This window comes from Carcharodon carcharias, chromosome 11 (genome assembly GCF_017639515.1).
Source record: "Carcharodon carcharias isolate sCarCar2 chromosome 11, sCarCar2.pri, whole genome shotgun sequence".
Lineage (NCBI taxonomy): Eukaryota > Metazoa > Chordata > Chondrichthyes > Lamniformes > Lamnidae > Carcharodon > Carcharodon carcharias.
Window position 1 is genome coordinate 59,916,878 of NC_054477.1, and position 21,808 is coordinate 59,938,685.

At 41.7% G+C, this 21,808-nt stretch overlaps 1 protein-coding gene across 2 annotated transcripts in view; it reads left to right on the plus strand.

The window, feature by feature from the left end:
* The window catches only part of LOC121284249 (rho GTPase-activating protein 20-like), a 114,966-nt gene that overhangs the window by 16,132 nt on the left and 77,026 nt on the right, over nucleotides 1–21,808 (plus strand). The gene's annotated exons all lie outside the window — the stretch shown is intronic.

Consider the following 21,808-nt stretch of genomic DNA (forward strand, 5'->3'; position numbering starts at 1 on the left):
ACATAGTGGTATTTTAAAAGTGGCAGGTGGTTGTTACTGTTACTGCAAATAATTAGCTTTGGGCACATGACTTTCCTCATAGTCAGGAAACTTTCAGTCTGTTTAACCTTCAGTATTATTTTTCAGTCCAGCAATATAATGTTATAAGGATGAAAACATGACTTAAAACTGTGTGCATCAGGTCAGTATGATGTGCCCAACGTGTGAGTAGAGAGTTAGTATGCTTTCTGCTTTTGTGAACTACTTTGCTTTCCATTTTCAGCCTACACCGCTGGCTAGCAGCAATGTGAAAAAGAGAGCCAAATGTGTCAGTCTCTCCTTGTCAGTACGGAGCCTTTCCATCGGCAAGTCCTCAACTTTGCCTCCTTGTGGTGACACATGGAAACTGGGTCCCTCGCAGCCTCAGGCTAAAACTTCAGAGGAAATCCGAGGAGCTTTCCATCCCAAATATGGAATGTGCAGTCCCACCAACATATGAACACACCCTGGCATTCATGGACCAAACACACAGCTATGGGCAAATAGTTCCACTGCCTCGTGGATACCTCGAAGGTTGAAGGCTGAGGGAGTAAACCCTGACAAAAATCTGGAGTAGATCCCAAAGATGGTCTGATATCTAAATATGTAATCTTATCAGCAACTCTTGCAATCAAGGTGGTGCAAAATGTAGTGTTTTGCATTCCTTTGGACTAAACAGGGAGGTCAAGAGGGCTTCATTGACATTTGGGCTGCCTGGGGTCTCCGTAAATTTTGCCCAGGCTTGCACCCAAGAGAGAACATTCCAATTTCACTGCCCAGTGTTAACACAACATGGGTAACTGCAGTTATGAGTGATGAGCTCAATTCAATTGGTGTAGTGAATGAGTGCTAGAAGCTGTCTTTGACAGTGGGAGGGACCATCATGTCCCTCAGCCATCACCTTAAGCCGGGCAGCCTCCGAATGTTAAGGTGCTCACCAGTCACAATCCACCTACTTCAATGGCTGCTTGGAGTTTAGAGTCACTGCTGAACAAGTGGGTGGAATTCATCACACCAGGCAGGCAAACAAACAAAGAAAGAAGGTGCCAACTCTTTGATTGGCAAGTTGGAACGCCAGAATCATGTGCACAGGACTGACAGATGACTTGCAGCTGATTGATAACATGCACAAGACAGCTGTGATCGACATGGAACTTGATAGGGTCAAACATTGACATGGTAAGCCTGGTCTCTTGTTGGGAAACTGAGAGCAGATCACAGCGAAAAATATTACATGTTCATCTGGCATGGGATGAGTTCAGAGGAAACACATGAGAAGGTGTCAGCTTTGCTGAAAGGAACTCATTACAGTTCGTAGAATCCCCTCCACAAATGGTTCAAAACATGTTATTTTTCATCTACCTCTCAACTCAAACAGGCCCGGTTAACCTCGTGAGTATCTATGCTCCAATGTTATGCAGAGGCAAAAGAGCAGTATAAAGCTCCTCACAGAACTGATATCAGCAGAAACCCTAAGTCAGAACAACTTTATCTACTGGGGGATTTCAACATAAGAGTGGGCGTGGACCATGATGCATAGTCCTCCTGTCTTGGACATCATGACCTGGGAAAGATAAATGAGAACAGACCGTGAGACTATTTGAGCTTTGCTGCTCCGTGAGCTTTGTGTAACTAACACCTTTCAGAGCAAATCTTGTCACAAGATGTCCTGGAGACATCCAAGATCAGGGCATTGGCACCATCTGGATCCTATCACCATCAGACGTGACTCTCCAAACAGCATTCTCAACAAATGCAGCTACCACAGAGCTGGCTGTGATACAGATCACTCCCTGTTGTGCACCACAGTTAGGATGCAAACTTTGAAGATTTATCATTCAAAGCAGAAATGCCATCCTCGTATTAATGGCAGCCATACTGCCTACCCAGGTAAAAAGCAACATTACCTCTGCTCTGGAACAGGTGCACTCGGGCACTTCCAAACCTGAGTGCAGAAGCAAAATGGAACATATTTCAATATACCATTTTTAATACCCAACTTTCTTCCCGTATGTTGATAATACTGACAGGTTCCATCACAGTGATGTAGCCTTGAACTAGTCATTGAAGCCAAGTGGTCCACTCTCATTAATTACAAGTGGGATACTAGTGAGGAGGTACCAAGAACCAGTAAAAGTCCAATAGACTGCTAACCAATGACTACTGGTTACAATGCTGCATGAATATCCAGACGTCCTTCGACACAGGGAATGCTAGGGCATTCATGAAGGGATCAAAAAGGCAACAGGTCCATCAGCAAATGCTGTGAATAAATGTGCCCACGATATATTGCCTTCATCAATCTCACCAAGGCATTCGACCATGTGAGCAGAAGTGGTCTATTTAAGCTGCTGGGGAAAATTGGCTGCCCGCTGAAGCTGCTCAATATGCTTTCCTCTTTCCAGGACAATATGATGGGTAAGGTCAACTAAGACAGGGCAACATTGGATCCCTTTGTGATCCGTGGGGTCAGACAGGAGTGTGTTCTGGCACTAAAACTTGTTGGCATATTCTTCTCTTTGCTGACATATTCAGGTCATGCTGACATATTCAGATCATCTACAGAGAGTATCTACTTACGTACCAGAACTGACAGAAAGCTGTTCAGCCTTGCTGTCCCAAGATCCAAGGTGCATCAAGTCCTCATCAGAGAGTTACCCTATGTTGACGATGCCACACTAACATTCCATACTGAGGAACACCTTCATTGACAAATGGACAGACACTGTCATGTCTGTAAAGAATTTGGTTTGACCATCAGCATCACAAAGATAAACGTCATGGTCCAGGATGTTGCTATACAACTATCTATCAGCATTGACAAATGCAATGCTGGAGGTTGTTGATAGCTTCACATATCGTGGCTCTGCAACCTCCAGCAATCAGTCACTTGGTGCTGAAATTAATGCTGGCCATTGCAAAAGCTGCAACAGTTTATGTCTAAGCAGAGTAAGAGAGTGTGGAACCTGACTGAGAACACCAACCTGTGAGTCTACCAAGCTTGCTTCCTCAGAGCACTCCTCTACAGTACTGAGACAACAAATGCCAGGCAGGAGAAAAGGTTGAACAGTTTTCACCTTCGCTGCCTCAGATACATCCTCCACATCTCTTGGCAAGAAGCTCACCAACTCTGAGATTCTGAAGCATACTATTTCATCCATGTACACTCATTGGTGAGGGACGTCTGCATTGGCTCATCCACGTTCATTGGATAGGTGATGGCCGTATACCCAAAGAGCTTCTGTACGATGAACTGGCCACTGGTCATCCATACCTCTATGACTAGGATACCTGCAAGCGAGATATGAAGATGGCAGACGTTGACACTGACGACTGAGCGAGAGTCGCCAACTGTTTGGAAGGGCATTGGTAGAGACTAGCAGAAATGAAAAGATCTGTTAGCCAAAAAGAGGGCCCAGAGAAAAAGGGCTAGCAAATCCTACACTGTCTCAGCCCATTGTCTTCCTCTGCCACAAATGCGGCAGAGACTGCCATGCCAGAGTTGAGGCTCCTGAGTTACAGTAAGCAATGCTTAACACACAGTTGACCAGCTCATGGTACAAACCATCATCCTGAGAGATGGGAGGCTGCCACCATGTTAAAACATATACCCTGCCCAGTGACGACAGGAGGTATTTATGCAGAAAATTAGACCCAGCCAAGTACAACATCATATTCCATTTTATCCCTCCTTTTTTAAAATTATTTTGCTGCCTCATTTAAGGAGAGATGCTTTGCATTGTAGCTTTTATTATTGACTAATCCATGGTCGGACATAATTCTGGACAGCAAGACTGGCATTTCTGTACATAATTTGATTTCCATGTAATTGTTTCTGATAACACACATGCTTTTCAGTAATTCAATTCAAATGTGAGTTTGTTTTAATTCGATTTCTTGGGCTTGCAGTTGTAAAGCAAAAGCTTGTTATGAACTGTCTGCTGTTAAACTTCAGGGTGAGGTTCTATGAATCTGATGATAGTTGGCAGGCTTAGATGTACCTACATTTCCAAGAAATTTGTTTGAGAACAGATTTTTGGCATGCCTTTCTTTGACAATTAGGCAGCACTTCCAACGCCTGAAATGTGCTTTGATATGATATCATTGTGGTATGTACATGATAAGTTAGAGATGTTGTTCATGTCGCTCAAAACTGCATTTTGAGTGTTCACTAAAGGCTGTTGGTATAGAGACTGGAGCATGAACACATAACTTAGTTAAAGGATTCAAAACAGCTTATGGCTATCTAATAGATCATCACTTAATCCTTAAGGAATAGTATAGGTAAACATGATTGTGCAGTTAGTCAGTGACTAAAGGCACTGAATTGTGCATATTAGTGCCCATGGGGTTTCGATAATCTATTTCATATCAAAATATGGTGCCCAGATGTATAACTGAGTGACCAGGGCTATTCACTGATGCCATGACACTTTGTCCCACTCAGAAACCCACTGAGGACCTGTAGAACAACATAGTGAGGCATGTGGAATTACTGAGGTTTAGGTGGAATAACCCTTTGGCATTCTTCCACAAAGTTTCTGCCGCCTGGACCAATGAAGCAGTATGCCACAGCAGAGGCCTGCAAACGTGTCCAAAATTGTTATTGCATATTGCACAGCTTCACCCTCGAATAGATGTTAGCACGGAACAGGCTAGAGAAGATAGGCAGCATGAATCAGTGACAAATGTTGACCCCTGTGAAGAATCATTATCTGCCCAGCAAGTGCTTCATCGTATGTAGGCTGTTTTGGAGTATCCTGAAGTCATGAAAGATGCTATATCATTGAGAATTTTATTTCTTTAACTAGGCAGTTACCAAGAATGCTAAAGCATACTTGAGTAGAAAATACTTTCCAAAAGCACGCGATAGTCAAAGCACAACAATCTTCTGCACATGCTGGCAGGACTGTAGTAAAATCAAGCCTCATGTCCATTGACTTTCATTAGGACAACTGAATACAACAGCATTCCCCACCAACTACATTAACCTGTTTCGTGGCTAAAGAACTGGCAGGGTGCAGTACAATATCAGAATGTGGTCGCTATATTATATAAACAATATAGAGACACTGGAGAGGGTGTATATATAAAAAAAAATCAAGGATAACTCCAGAATTCTTAGGTTCTACCTTTTCAGGAAAGGATTAACTGGCCGAGTCTCTTTTTTTTTTTTCTTCTTGCAAAGAGAAGATTAAAGGGTCACCTAACTGAGGTTTCTAAAATTATGAAAGGTTTTGATAGAGTAGACATGGAGTGTTTCCACTATGGGGAAAGAGACCAATTACACAGGATAATCCCCAAGAAGTTGAATAGGGAATTCAGAAGAAACTTCTCTACCCAGAGAGTGGTGAGAATGTGGGATTTGCTACCACAGCGCATAGTTGAGATGAATAGTATAAATGCAGCTAGATAAGCATATGATAAAGACAGGAATACATGAGGAAGAACAGGTGGAGATTCAAGCAGAGCAAAAATGCTGGCCTGGACTAGATAAGCTGAATGGCCTGTTTTTGTGCTATATATTCTACGTAATTCTATGCCTTTTTTAAAAAAAAAATGGTGATATATTTCCTCCTGGTGCTTCTCCTTTGTCACAATGGGCTGGATTTAATAGAGGCAACAAGGTCTTGCCTGCAGGTTGGACAGCTGGCAGGAGCCCTACAGTGCCTCTTTTGGGGAAGAATTAAGTGCCACTCAGCTACTTGACAGGCTAGCGGTGAGCCTCCCCTGGTATCAGGCACGTCAGGGGCTGGACAATTGAAGGCCAGCAGCTCTCCTGTACCCAGCGGTGCCACCACAGCAATGGTGGCTGCTGCTGATGCTACACCTACTCAAGCCCTTCAATTGAGGAGGGACCCAGGCATGGGCGAGTGATGGCAGGAGAGGGGTGGCTTTCAGCAGAACTCCCTTCCTGATGCCCGGGTCCCTCAATCAGACACTCAATCCTCTATTGAGGAACCCGCTTGCAAGCAAACATGCCAGGGTTTGCTCGTCATTCTCCCCACATGAAGAGCACCCCCTCCACACTCCCCCCACCCCATCCTGTCTGCTGTGGGTTAATACCTGCGATAGTCATGTGAAACCCTTAAGTGGGCATTAATTGTCCAATTACGGGCTTCAATTGGTAGTGGAGTGGGAAGGCTATCCATGAGTCTTCCTGCCCTGAACATAATCTGGGATGGAGGCAGGAAGGAGGTGGTACCCTTAACTGCCCTCTACTACTTGATTAAATGTGCCCTCCCACCACCACCAAACCCGCCATAGGATGTTACCATTTCTCCTCTATTAATACAGCAGCTTTAAAAGAAGCCATCAATCTTTGAAGAGCAGTTGCACCTGAAATCTCATTCCTGCTCTTTAGTATACTGATTGCTACACTAACGTTTAAATGGACTGACCATGCTTTATAACAGAAAGACAACTTTACTGAGCTGACAACTCGGTTGCTCTGGGACCATGTTAACAGCTCCATTACTTAGAGAAAAATCAGGTGCACTTTTGTCAGGATACATATTCTATTAAAAAGCTCTATAAAGATCATAAAAATATACACAAGTATGTATTAGAGGATAATTTTTCCATCTGTTCTCACTTCCATTGCAAAGCTGCTGCCATTGAGAACACTTCTCGGGAAATTATTCAAGTACTAGTCACGGTTACCATTGATAGATTGCACAGATTTCATTTCCCAAGAACCACATCAAGCAGACAAGGTTCTTAACCTAGCAAGCGGGCAGAAAATGTAATCTTATATGAGATGTGCATTGTACACAGAAATTATCACTCAGAAAACCAAACTGTGAATTTACGAAATACTCTCTTTTGGCACAAACTTTATTCAGATTATCTTTGCTAAAGTTATCAAAACAAGAAATGTCACCCCCTAAATTCTAGAGTCAACGGTTCTGCACCCAGACTTTCCAGGCCATTCCGTTATTTCCAATGGGAATTGAACAATCTTTTCAACTGTTTTGGCAGGGATTGGATTACAAGTTTCACTTGGGATTTGTTTCTTCTCCTTTACCTCCCAATAGCTATTATCGCCTGAGTCTTGTGGTTTATCTGAGTTTGTCCGTTGCTGCTCCTTGAGATGGCTGGCTGTTCAAAACTTCCTTTGCACAGAGGAAATTCTTGACTTTTTTGGCAAGCAACAGCAGAAGAGTTAACTGGATCCATACACTCAAGCAGATGTTTTACTTTATTATTATTAATTTAACTGCTGAATATCAACTGAAGGGGCCATTGGAAACCTGACCGTATAGCCAGCTAATATTTTAAAACTCAGATTACTGCTTAAAGATCCCATGACAGCATACATTAAATCAAATGCTATAACAAGTGTTTTACTGGCTTTTAGCGTTCTTTTTGGGTGAGCACTTGGACTGCGGACATTCGCAGGTCTCTTGACATGGAGTGAATCTGAAACTTGGTGGCAGAGTCTGAACGAAGCACTTATGGACAGACACATTGGGAAGGTTTTCCTTCTTCAAAAAAGTTTTTATTTGAAGTATTGCTCTAATATTTCATTCATAGCAAGATGCAACTCCAGTAGGTTGTGTTTAATGTGAAAGTGACTAGTCTAATTCAAAAGGAAGCTCTGCCTCATTTTCTTGTTTCTATTTTCTCCCCTCTTCTGCTTTTTTGAAGATGATAGCTGAGAATGTGATACATTCCCAGTCGCCCTCCAGTGACATTTATCACACTTATCTAGACTTTGAGTATAATAGGTCATTTGACCATCGTGAACAGCCTGATCTTGCATATCTCCAGAGTGTACAGATCTAAGTGTGGTTCATTCTACAATCTACAGGTTTTTAAAGACCAAACTTGCTATCGCATGACCACTACCAAATGATTTACCTAATTTCTCTCATTCTTTACAACCTTAATGATGCCCTGTGTTTTGAACCGTGGTTCTTCAGATAGGTTACTTTAAATAAAAGTTAAATTTCAGGAATTGTCATCTTTTACCTTATGCATGACAACAGTTGTAAACAAATGTTTCCTCTGAGATGCATGACTGCACAGCAGCCTGAGAGTTCCCTCACACACTGCGCACAAGTTGGCCCCTTTAAGTTACCATGAAGCGTGTGGCTAAACAGAAAAATTTAAAGGAGCCAGGCACTCGAACAAATAGTTTGTGAACTAATTAGAGTTCATTGGTCATAAATCACCCAGACAAACAAATATACCATAACTTCGAATGTGCTCTGAAATGAACTCGGGGTGGATTTATGAATATAACACACAGATGTGAATTTAACTGAAAAAACAATGGAAATGATGTCATACATACTTTCAAGATACTCGTGAGGTACATGCAAAATGGTAATGATATTTTGTTCAATGCAGACAAATAGTTATATATTACTGACTTTTATAACATTTCAATTGCATTCTGAAGTCAGGTTAAATACTTCAAAATGAGCCGCTATAATTGATTGGTCATTTTATATTTTTTCCTCTACTCTACTAAAAATGTCAAAATTCTTTTTTGAAATTGATTTTAGGTTTGTTTAAAATGTTATTTTCACTGCTGTGGGGGCTTTGTGCTTGTCTTGGCTGTTTAAACTTCACCCTACAGGACAGTTTTTCTGCATGAGCCAATCTCCATGGTTCAAGTTTATCAAAAGTCACTTCAGTTTCTTCACTCCCTGCAAGACCAGAAATATTTATTTGTGTGGAACGCTGGTCAATTGCGTAATATTTGTAGGAAAATAATGTGTTCCTTTCAGAACTTACTGTCCACATATTTTCAGTTTGTTTGATTAGCTAATCATGAGTATAATTGCAATTGGATGAAAATAATATTTATTTTGGATGCAAATGTACAACAATGTTGACAAAAGTCATATTCACTTTTGCCTTCTGTAGTATTATGGGGGGATCTTTAACTCTTTTTTTTAAAAAAAGGTAGATTTTTTAAAAAAAAGAGTAGGTTTGGGTCAAGTGCGAAGTTAGTGTTAAAAATCTGAAATTTGACTCCAAGCTATCTCCAACTTGCCTACTTCCACTTTTAGTAACCAACACATTCACAGGAGGCAAGTTGGCAATTTAAATATTGTAATGAAGCTGGCAATCTCTACTGATCCACAACTTTAAATTTAACTCTGGCTGGAAGCTAAAGGAAGGCGAGGACTATTAAATGTAGGAGTTAAGTGCTTTTCCACTTATCTACTGGATTCCACACAGCTACTTTGCCAAACCCCATAATTGGACACCATACCCCCGACCTCCCCCACACCCTCTGACCTCATCCCTGACCCTCCGATCTCCATTCCCACCCTGGCCTCCAATCCCTCCATCCTCTCCATTCTCTGGCTGTGGCCTGGTGCCGTAAGTCTACTCAACTGGCAACCCAATCTGGTGGATTGCAGCAGGGAAATGGAGAAAATAACCATTATTCAGGTCCTGCTATCAAATCCTGCAGGGCCTAAGGAAACCCATTCTTTTGGGTTGCCCAGTCTCAAACCAACCTCTTCCCCATCTCAGAGTAAAATTCTAGCCCTCCGTATTTGAGAATAGAAAATGCTAGCTTGAGCAAAATCATAATTTATTGCAAATTGATTATAGATTTCACAAGCCCCCTTCATTTTTGAATCCTTAATTGAATTTTGAAAGCACTGGAATTAGGAACTAAAAACAGGTTTATTCTCTGACTTGTAACCCAGCACTAGAATGATCTCCTGTTGTTGTTGGGTTTCACATATTTAGCAAATTAAACCCCTTCCCGGCCCTTTCCCATCACACCAATCTCACTCCTCTTACCTGGTTCTATTGTCTTCAGGCACCTCTGTCTCTCTCTTGTTTTGTTTCTCCCTCCTCCTCCATTCCCTTGAATCTTCTTGCTTCCCTGTCTCATCTTCTGCCTCTCATTCTCTGTTATTTCCTTTACACTTTGGGAGGGAAGTGGTGGGTTTATGATATAACATGACGGAAAAATAAACCAGCAATGGCTAAAGGCTGCATTGGATGAGGGGGTTGGGGAGAAAATAGGTTGAATTTTACTGGGACCACTTGAAGGTCCAGAGCCCACACTTGCTGGCAAAGGGACTGGCTCGGCAAATTTTCCGGAGATGGCCTCTTAATTGACTGCCTGTAGACCCGCCATCCAATTAAGGATGGTGAGCAAGCAGCTGCGACCTCGCCAGTCAAGTCCAGGATCGAGAGGGCCTTCAGCATGGAGGAACCTTAGACAAATACGTATAATTTAAATTCTGGATAGTTGAGGGAGAAGACTCTGCCGATTGGATGGGACAACCGTCCAGAGGGATTATTGGAGTTACAGGGGATGCCTTACCTGCCCGACTGTGGGGCATGAAGCTCCAGGCTCCAGTGGCCTACCAAGCTTCCACAGGGAGGCAGCCTCCAAAAAGCTGGTAGCCTCCTCATGTAGTGGGGATACTACCCCACCTCACCTCTGGCAAAATGCCAGTGGCCCCAGTTACTAGCCCCCATAGGGTCCCTATTTATGCCCACCTCCGTGGAATCGGCAGTTGATTTGCAGCTTCCTATCAGTCCCAACATGGCTCCCTAATAATTTATTGGCTCACCAGCTCTGTTTGCACCATATGGGGGGGGGAGATGGGGGGGGTAAATTTTAGGTCAATATGTCCCTCTACGGTTCCCTTCCATAATTGTGTTCTCTCCATCCTCTCTCACTCATCACATCCCCTACTCTTTCACTCTCTAATTCCTCTTTCCTTTCACCTCTCCCTTTTGTCCTGCCTTCCTTGCTCCTTTGTCACTAAGCCTCAACCTTCTATCCATTCCCTTCAACGTCCATGCTCTCTCGCTTGGGTGGATGGTCAGAAGTTCCCTTACCTTCAAGCTGTTTGGCTATTCTCCACCTCTCCCCTACCTGTCTCCCTCAGAGGTTTTGTTTGTTTTCATAAATTCAACTTGTGTTTTTTTTTAAGAAGTCAAATTAGAATAAAGAAAGGAGCTGTCTACCTTTCTATTTGTGTTGTTTTCCTCTCTGTCTCATAGGCGTTAAATGTCTCTCAGGTGCAAGCAATTAACACTGAACATTTCTGTCAACAAACCACAGATGTGAAACTTCTCTCTTGCCTCTTGTCTTGCATTTCTTGTGTTTCATCAGTGAAGTGTAAGAAGTTCCAAAGAAATTCCTGGCATTATTTTATTTCTCAATCACTCTGAGCAGGATTTTGCAGATGGCTGGGTAGAAAATCCTGCCACCTGAGGAGTTGGTGAGGAGCGTTAATTGGATGGAGACAGGATTTCCTCCTCTCATGCAGGTGGAAGCCCGCCTCAGAGATTTGCCAGCCAATCAGATTGGCCAGCAACTCCATGAGAGCAGTGGCCAGGACTGGGAATACAAGCAATCCCCAGATTCTAAGTCCCAGAGTTCAGGACCAGGTGAGTGAGGGGGGATGTTGGTGTGGGGTCTCCCAGGCAGGCAGAGAAATGAGGCCAAAGGGGGTAGAGAGCAGGGCTTGGGGATATTGATGGAGAGGCAGGAGGTGTGGGACAAAAGGGAGCGCCTGTAGGGGAGATCGTGGGGGTGGTGTCTAATATGGAAAAGGGGTCCCTTAGGGGAAGTGCACCCCCTTCACGCCCGAACAGGGTGACCTGCTGAGTTTCCATCCCCTGCCTCTGAACTCTTCTGGCCAGGCTCAAAATTGAGGCTGCAGGGCAGAAAGCAGTCCTTAATCTAAAAAAAACTGTCATATCTTCCAAGGGCCCTGACCTGAAACCAAATTCTGCTTCTCTTTCCACAGATGCTACAAAACCCTTCCAGCAATTTCTGCCTTTGGTTAAGTGTCCTAGGCCTTGCCTGCTCCATGTAAAATTGCAGTCAGGTCAGGGGCATTTGCGAAGATGGCAAGAAAGCCACCCGAGGACTTTTCCAGTCTTTTACAGTCATTGGTGGGGGACTGTAAAATTCTGCCTCTGTGACAGTGCAACACGTTGGTGCTGGGAGCCAGTGCATGGCACGTTTCCATAATGGAAACTTCCCAAATGCTATTGTCATATTTTGGGATTTCTTTTTTTTGGAACATTTTTCCACAGGGCATTGGAAAATTTGAGTTATATTTAAAACCTAGCATTAGGTGCTGCAAGCAAGAACTGAGCAATTTCTTTTTGATCAGATATTCAAAAATGGAAACACTGAAAAATGTGTTGCAATATATTAAACACGATTTTCTTCTCTTGAAACCGCTACCCCGATCCCCATAGCAGTGTAATGATTCCATATCACTGCAAATAGTTAGATAAAAATACATTTTTGTGGCCACCTGTTATTAACTGTGTCAAGTGATCCATTCAGTTTGGCAATAGTCCTATTTATTAGCAATGGAATAGAAAACACTTTACTGCTTAGCCTTTTAAAATACGGTGCAATAAAATGAATTACATCACTGCATAACTAACGAAGTATTCTTTTACAATTTGCTTCCTTTTACAACTTGATCAGAAAACTGACAATTAACTCGGTGAAAACTTGGATTAATAGATGTTCTATAAAGATAATGCTTGATTTTTATAAACATGTAAGTTTAAGTTAACAGGAATCAACATTTAATTCCGATAACTCAGTGCAATGTTTAACAGTGGGATTCAGTGGGAGTGAAGAGGGTTGTTGGTTCTTGTTCAGTAGGAGTCCAAATATTTACCTTACTGTTGAAATATTTCTAATTCAATAGCAGCTAAATTCCTTTAGGTTTGACACTTTAACCATTATAGAAAGATAAGGTAATTGATCTTAATCTTTCATATTAATAATTACTGCTTCAATTTGCAATCATGTTGACTAATACTCTTGCATTTTGTCTAATGTGCAATGTTTAGGATCTTTGAAGTTCCCTTGTTAAGCAAGTTAATAGCTGTTCAGGGTCAAGAGGTTCAAGAGGTTTCGCAGAGTACTCATTTCTGCAACTTTGGTTTAGTTTCACTTGGCTGCTTTGAATATGAATTCCTGAGTTGACCTATTGCATGTAAAACAAATCTACCTCATGCTGACAGATAAGTTAAAAACCTGCTTCCCTGCCCAGGGTGTTTGTCCTGTTTACTTGTAATTATTCCTGTTCTAAAAAGTATTCAGTCACAAATATAATATCTTAAATGTATAGATTAACAATAAAAGGACACATTTCTCATAAGCTTCCTCAACTGGAAAAGAAGAATGAATACCATAAAAAGTAATGCCTGCCAGGACTATTTCTGTACACATGGATATTGTTACATTTTTTGATAGGACTTTCATCTGTAATATCACCAGTCTGTATACCAATTTGCTGTGATATATCATACTCTGTATTCTGTACAATACATACAGAGACAACAGTACATTACTGGGAATTATACGGCAAAGGGCTCCCCACTAAGCTAAAAAAAACAATTTTTTTGGAGAGGAATTTTCTATTTGTCAAAGTTAGAAATGTTGATATTGAGAAATGGAAAACTTTACATTTTGGACAAACAGGCACCAACTTTAATGTTCCATCCCATTAGGCAGTTAAACAAGAACCGAACGGTAATGATCGGATCATGACTATTTTCCTTTTAACCTGCCGCTTTCACTATCCTTGTAGATAGAAAGTTCCAGGTCATCACTGCTCACTGGATAAAATAGTTCTTCTCTCTGTATCTCTTGCCCAAACCTTAAAATCTGTGTCTGCAAATCCTTGTACCATCAGCTAATGGGAACAGCTTTATTTTGTCTTATCTAAATTGGCATAATCTTGTACACCTCCAGCAGATCTTCAATCAACCTCCCTTGATCCAATGAGAGGAATCCCAGCTTCTCCAACTTAACCTTGAATCTAAAATCCCTCATCCTTGGAACCATTCTGGTTCATCTCCTCCGCACCTTCTCAAGTGTCCTTACGTCCTTCTTAAAGTGTGATAACCAGAACTGTGCACAATACTTTAGTTGGGGCCTAACATGTGCTTTTGTATTCAATATACCCATTTATGAAGTCCAAGATCTCAAAAGCTTTACTAACTACTCTCTCAACACGTCTTGCCATCTTTGGAGGAACCTTTAATTTAATCAGCTAAATGGGTTTGAATCAGCTGCCTGCTTCACACCTTGCTTGATTTTACTTTCCATTAATGGAGAGTAAAATTAGGTGAGGTGTGAAACAGGCAGAAACTTGACCGCTCCCAGTTCTCGCTTGGCTGGTTAGGTTAAAATCTATCCCTTTTATATATAAATATCAATTCTTGGGACACATTTCTCATTGTAAACTCATGATAAATAATTGTGACTCTCAAGATAGGGCTTTTCAATGTTAAAGATATCATGCTGTGTGATACACAGCAACTGCTGTGTTATACTGACAGTAAATTATACTGAAATCAAGCATGTTGGGAACCAAATTCTCACAAATTGTTCAAAATATTTATTGAAATTTTTTCAGCCACCATTTTTTTTCAGTAACTGCAATTTTAACATCCAATACAACACACTTAAACAATTTTCAAAAGATACATATTTCAAAATAAGCTGATTAAATGAAGTGACTAAATTGATTTTTGAGTTTTCTAATGTCGTCATTAAAATTTTTATTTGAAGGCCTTTGCCTTTTCCAAAAGCCTGTTTCTTTGATTTGCCATTTTTGCTTTGGGCTGTGACTCTGCCAAGTGAATTTGTGTTGTGTAGTCTGAGCATGTGTAGTCTGAGCATGTGTAGTCTGAGCATGTGCAGTCTGTTTATTTTATTGCAGGAGGAATCGGTACCATTCATTCAGCTATACCAATGCAAAAGTTTTCATTTAGCTGCTAGTATTTCCTACTTGGTAGGTTTTCTCCAAGTAGTTTTGAAAAACAAAATAACAAACTTCATGAGGAATTTTTAACACACACAACCTCTGTTTTTTGTCTAAGATAAAATTGACATCTATTGTACATTTTGTCTTGAGCACTGTAAACATCAGAAAGTGAATTAAGCTGCATCACATGTTCATGTTAATTCAAGTTCCTAGAACACCAGTTGAATTTTGAAGCCTATTAATTCTCCACCTTTGTTTTGTTGATAATTAGAGAAGTAATTGACAATTCCTTAAACCCGAGACAGTAAACTAGATAGAAAGAAAGGTTGACAGAATCTTTCTTCATTCCAATTTGAATTATTTTTGTTTAAGAAACAAGTATGTTGTATATTGAAAGGGCACTAAAGGAATAGATTGAAGCTGAGGAAGATCTTTGATCTGTTGTGAGGGGGTTTGATGGAGGGTTAAGGATGAGTTGTGTGACAGTGGAGAAGAGTGGTGGGGAAGTTAGTGTTTGAGTGGCTAGTTCAATGTAGGAGAGGTAAATGTAATGATGGGTTAATAAGAAGGGAACAAGGTTGTGGGAACGTGAAGGAATAGTGGATGCAATGAACGATTAGATGGGAAGAAGTAGAAGTGACTGAGAGAGGTGGGAAGGAAGCCATTGAGGGCTACATTTTTCCTGGACCACCTCTACAATTGCAATGTACAATCATTGGTGACTCTTTTATTGCCACCATTCTCTTATTTTCCAAATTGTTAGGGAATAGTTTAAGTAAGTTATATGTGTGTGTTAGGAATAATATATCTTTTTTAAGTTTAAGCTCAATTTATATTTTGTTCTATTTTTGGGTTAAAAGGTGAAACCTGGCTTCTAGTCTCATTTTTGAGTCGAGACAGCAGGGGCTGAATTTTGCTGTCAGCGAGCAGGGGGCAGGGCCCATTCACTGACGCATAAAATGATGCAGAATCCCCGACGTCATCCTGCCCCATTTAAATTTTCAAGAAGGTGGGGGCACAGCAAAATCAGCTGCAGGCCTACCGACCTGTCAATGGCCAATTCAGGCCATTGACAGGATCATTTAAACAACTAAAAGACCTGCCCGTCCAACCTTAAGGTTGATAGGCAGACCAGCGGCAAATAGAAAAAACATGAAACCTCATCCATAGGTGGGATGAGGTTTCATGTAGGGATTTAAAAAGTTTAATAAAATTTTAGTGAAATTTATGAACATGTCCCAACTCCTGTAACATTGCCACATGAGGAGGACCTGTTGAGGTTTTTTTTTTCTATTTTTAATGTTTTCACAACTGTCAGCGATCTCCCTGAAGCAGCACTTAGCCTCAGGGAGATGTGCGCTCTTTTGTGTGCATGCGTGAAAGAGTGCACTCTTGCATTTGGGGAATCCCCCCCCCCCCGCCCGCACAGGAAACGCATAGCGCTTCCTGCCAGGCATCACACTGCGTGGGCTTTAATTGGCCCGGCGGCAGGGCCCGTTTCTCCGATGGGGATAGGCTCCCCACCTGCCAGAGATTGGGTCGGGCCCACCCACCCGGTAGGCAGAAAATTCTGCCCCAGGTCTAAGGATCTGCTTATATACCTGCATTTCTAACGTGTTTTATGACCCTTAAGTGGAAGTCTGTGACAGACACACAAGCATACACCTACCTGCAGGAAACTGCAGGGGCAGGTTCCAGAAAGTAAAGTAGAAAGTCCCAAAAACCAGGGACTCACAGGAGAAAGTCCCAGGAAGGCCTAGTCAAAGGAAGGACATGAATCTGGAAAAGATCCTGTTCTATGGAAGTGAAAGTAAGGAGCAGAGAGGAAGGCTCCAAGCTTAAAGAGAAGAAAGCTGCAGGACGCAGATTAAAAGCACTATAGGCTTGGGAGAAGCTGGAGGATCCAAGGGGACAGCTAAAGGTGTGTAACTCTTTACTATGGGCATGTGAAGTGATGGTGTTCTGTTGGCATGTTTGAGTCAGTGAGAGAGAATGTGTGGAAGGAAGCTTGAATGCACATGATGATCCAGGAGAGCTTGAAACCTTGGAGGTGGACCCTTGCAGAAGGCATCTGAGAGAATGCATTTATTTGGGAGAAGATTCCAAAGTGAGTTCTTGGAGATTGGAGATTAGAAACCCTCATGTGAAAGGTGAAGTTCAGTGAGACTGGTTGGCTCACAGTGGGACAAGCGTCTGGTGGTGGGCCGGGGGATGGGCAGAGCTTGAGAGATCCATAGCATCTGTTTGGGGTAGTATCTGTCACTTGGTTTCAGAGTGTCATGTGCCTGACCGCAGTTCACCTATTGGTTTATTGGGAGCATTAGCGAATAAGGAGGCCTTTGTAATTTGTGTTATACTTGCAAATCTGTATATATCTGTAAAGTTATAGTTGTGGGTGAAGGAGCATTGTATAGTTCATCTTTTTTTGTTTAATGTTTTATTCTTTTGTTAAAAGTTCATCAGCTGACTCCTATGACCCTGGTCAGTCGCCACTGTCCACGTATCTGAACAAAAAATTTTAGGATCTATCAAGCCACATTCCACCCTGGGATCTGGGGCTTGTCCAGTAGTAACATCAGCTGGGATCATAACAAAATATGCTATGGTGATGTAATTGTTGTGTTACTGGACTTGTAACCATGAATGTACAGGATGTGAATTCAAATTCTATCTTGGCCATACAACAGACTTGTGAGAAAGGCTATAGTTCATGGAATATAAGTTCATGTGGATACAAAATTGGCTGAGGGATAGGAAACAGAGTAATGGTTAATGGGCATTTTTGGACTGGAAGAAGGTTTGTTGTGGAGTTCACCGGGCTCGGTATTGGGACCCTTGCTTTTCCTGATATATATTAATGATCTAGATCTTGGTGCGCAGGGACAATTTCAAAGTTTGCGGATGACAAAAAAACTTGGGAGAACTGTAAACTGTGAGGAGGACAGTGTAGAACTTTAAAAGGACATTGACACATTGGTGGAGCAGGCAGATTGGTGGCAGATGAAGTTCAATGTGGAGAAGTATGAGCTGATACACTTTGGTACAAAGAACATGGAGAGACAGTATAAAATAAAGGATGCTATTCTAAAGGGTCTGCAGGAGCAGAGAGACCTGGGTGTATGTGTACATAAGTCACTAAAGGTTTCTAAAACATACAGTATTTTAGGCTTCATTAATAGGGGCATAGAGTCCAAGAGCAGGGAGGTTATGATGAACTTATATAAGTCTCTGGTTAGACCTCTGTTGGAGTACTGTGTACAGTTCTGGGCGCCACACTATAGGAAGGATGTGAGCACATTGGAGAGAGCGCAGAAGAGGTTTATGAGAATGGTTCCAGGGATAAAACACTTCAGTTATGAGGAAAGATTCGAGAAGTTGGGATTGTTTTCCTTGGAGAGGAGAAGGCTAAGGAGACGTGATAGAAGCTCTCAAAATCATGAGGGGTCTGGACAGAGTAGACAGGGAGGAACTGTTCCCACTCATAAATGGATCAAGAACCAGAGGGCACAGTTTTAAAGTGTTTTGCAAAAGAAGCAAATTCGAGGTGAGAAAAACTTTTTTCACACAGCAAATAGTTAGGGTTTGGAATGCACTGTCTGGAAGTGTGGTGGAGAGGCAGGTTCAATTGAGGCATTCAATAGGGCATTGGATGATTATTTAAATAGAAACAACATGCAGGGTTATGGGGAAAAGGCAGGAGATTGGCACTAAGTTAAAATTCTCAGAGAGCTAGTGCAGACATGATGGGCTGAATGGCCTCCTACATCATAACTATTCTGTGATTGGCAGTTGAGAATTTTTTTTTTAAAACCCTTAATTAAAAAGCTGATGTCAGTATAAGTGACTGTTGAGTTCTTAGATTCTCATTAAAACCTGTCTGGTTCACTAATGTTCTTGCCTATTCTGGCCTAAATGTAACTCCAGTCCCATGCCATCATGTCATATCTTCACTATCCTCTGAAGTGGCCTAGAAAACCACCACTAAGTTGTATCAGATTGCTTTGGATGGACAATAATTGCTGGTCTTCTGAAAAAACACCCATAGGCTGAGAATGAATAATAGTGAAAAAAAAAGACAAAGGAAGCAGGAAAGTACAGAAAGAGAAATGATAAGAGCTATAGGGTGGGAATGAGACCGCACAGAAGAGACAAAAGGAAACGCCATGAAGACATCAGAGGTTATAGTGTGACCATACTTTCAGATTTATGATGGACAATGTTGTAAGTGATCAATTAGTGAGTAACAGGAGCTAAGAAAATTTGTAAAAGTTTATTCATTTATGGGTTGTGAACATCAATAGTTTGGCTAACATTTAGTTCTCATCATTGTTGAGTGAGTGAGTGAACAGGTATTATTGGTGTAGTTCAAGTTTTTGCACACTTTTCATGCGTGACTCTTGATCTTTGCTACCAAATGTATAGATGTGATTTTAAAATATTTCTTGTGCCCCCAAATCCTACTTTTCATGCTAGAGCACAGCTTAATAGGCATTGGCACATCTCCAATATCTTGTCTAAGTACAGTACCAAGTTTTTACTTAGGAGTCTGAACAGTAAATGTTGGTGGACTATCCAACTTCAGGTGGCATCGCAGAAGAGTCTTGCTGAAAAAAGAGATATGTCTAAGCTTTTTGTCTTGCAGTCATCAGGACATTCAATAATACCAAATAAGGGGGAAAACAACAATTTATACTGTATGTGAAGAATTCTGATTACTTGGCAAGTGGTGTTGCCATGGAGAATGCACCATTGATGATGACTGACAGTCAATTGCCAAGCATCGTTTGAAATTTAAACCAGGCAGTTTGACCCTGATTGGTCAAGACATTGCCCTGAGGAATGAGTCAGTGAATGGCTGTCACTTTTTTTTAGCTGAAACAGGCGCAATGTGTGTACATGTTCTTTCTGCCTACAAAGACAGGGCCCTGTCTGTTAATATATGTAGCTTCCAGTACACGCAAATGCGTCACATTGTGAGCCCAACTGACAATCTTAAATTGATTGCCAGCATAATTCTTAGCACACTGAAGATTATTTAGCAAATGTTGTCCAATCGCAGAATCACATCTAATATTGGAATTGTGTTTTGAGTTTTGCAAGCATGGACTAGTTGGATACGGTCTGAACCCTGCCCAATGCGAACAGTGACTGGGACCTGCTGTTTGATACAATCCACCGGTCTTTGGGACGTACGGCCTACATTTCTAGCATCACATTGGTACTGAAATTCATATACCACATTACTCATTTGTGTGATAGGTAGAACGTCTTTTTGGCTTGACAGCAGCATCCTGCTGGTGGTGAATATCACTCGTGTTGATACTGCATAGTACAGCATGAAACAGCCAGCTTCACCTGTTGCTCAAATTTTTGAGATACCTTGCCCTTCCAGGGTAATCTGAGATAAACTGGGCACTTTTCAGGGCTATGAGTGACAGCCTTGGCTTGAAGTTTGTGTATGATATACAGCGAGAAATGATCTGATCAGGGCAGCCATTATCCCACAGGATGACTTTGATGCGCCATATTTCAGCATCGAACTTCCATGGTGAGCAAATGGCTCGGGCCCTATTTACAAGATTGCCAATAATCTTATACCATGTGGAACTATAAGAATCCCAATGCATATATTGACCAGTGAAGGTAGGCTTCCAATAGACCGTGGTGGAGAACTTCCTGGCACATTTCTCAACTAGTACATCACGGAAGGGGAGTTCATTTGACTGCTCCATTTCATGGGTGAATTTGAGCGCAGGATGGAGCCCATTAAGGCATGTAAAGAAATTGTTACATTCAGCTGTGGATTTAAATATGCAAACATATCATCCACATATCGGAAATATGCAAAGGGAAGGAGTTTAGGTGTCATTCCATCAAAGACACGTTTCTCATGGCACCCAACAAAGATGTTTTTGAGAGCTGGGCTTAGACAGGATCCCATAGCAACACCATCTATTTGGGCAGACATGGTGTCATTAAAACTGAACTCAAATGCGTGAGCTGTCAAGTTCATAAGTTCAATGAATATTGATTCATGCAGCGATGACGGGTCTCAATCGTTATGATATAGTGCTGCAGCGCAAATATCTATGGCATCCTTAAGTGGAACATTGGCGAATAGACTAGCAATGTCAAATGAGCATGTGGATACCGCATTGCTATTGGTATGGAAGTCCTGTATGACCTTTGCAAATGTAAAGGAGTCCTTCACTGTATATGTTTCAGCTAAACAAAATTAAGTGACAGCCATTTGCTGACTCATTCCTCGGGACAATGCCTTGATCCATCCTTGTCATGCTGCCTGGTTTAAATTTCAAACAATGGTTGGCAGTTAGCTGTCAGTCACCATCAGTGGTGCATTCTCCATGGCAATGCCACTTGCCAGCCAATCAATGCACTCTTCACATTCAGTATAAATTGTTGTTTTTCCTCCTTTTATATTGGTATTTTTGCATGTGTCCTGATGAATGCAAGATAAAAAGCTTAGATATGTCTCTTTCTTTCAGCAATGCTCAGACTCTTCAGCTAGTAAGAACTTCTGTTCACCATCTCTTGGCCCTGCTGTTTTGCAGGGGACACATGATTGTAATATGTAATATACACCAACCCTGGATGATTTTCTTGCTTGGACCCTCCTGTACCAAACCCATTGAGAAAACCTAAGAATTGACTAATCATTGAACCTGGGACTGTCCTGGTTTAAATGGTTCAGTACCATTGTGCATTTACTTTTTGATCCATGGACAGTCCTTGTATCACCAGGGACATGTTAACAGCAAAGAAACAGCAACTTTCTCCACCACAGCCCTCTCACCCCCACCCCTCTCAGTTGAATTATTGTTGACTGAGAAGGTAGCACTGAGCCACTGTCTTGTAGCACTGCAGTCCTTGTGGCAATGGGGATCCCACAATGGTGTTAGGTATAAAATTCCATGATATTGATTCAACAATGATGAAGGAAAGGTTGTCTGCATCTCAAATTAAGATGGTTCATGACCTGGAAAGGAGCTTGCAGGTCATGGTATTCCCATAACATTGCTGCTCTTGTT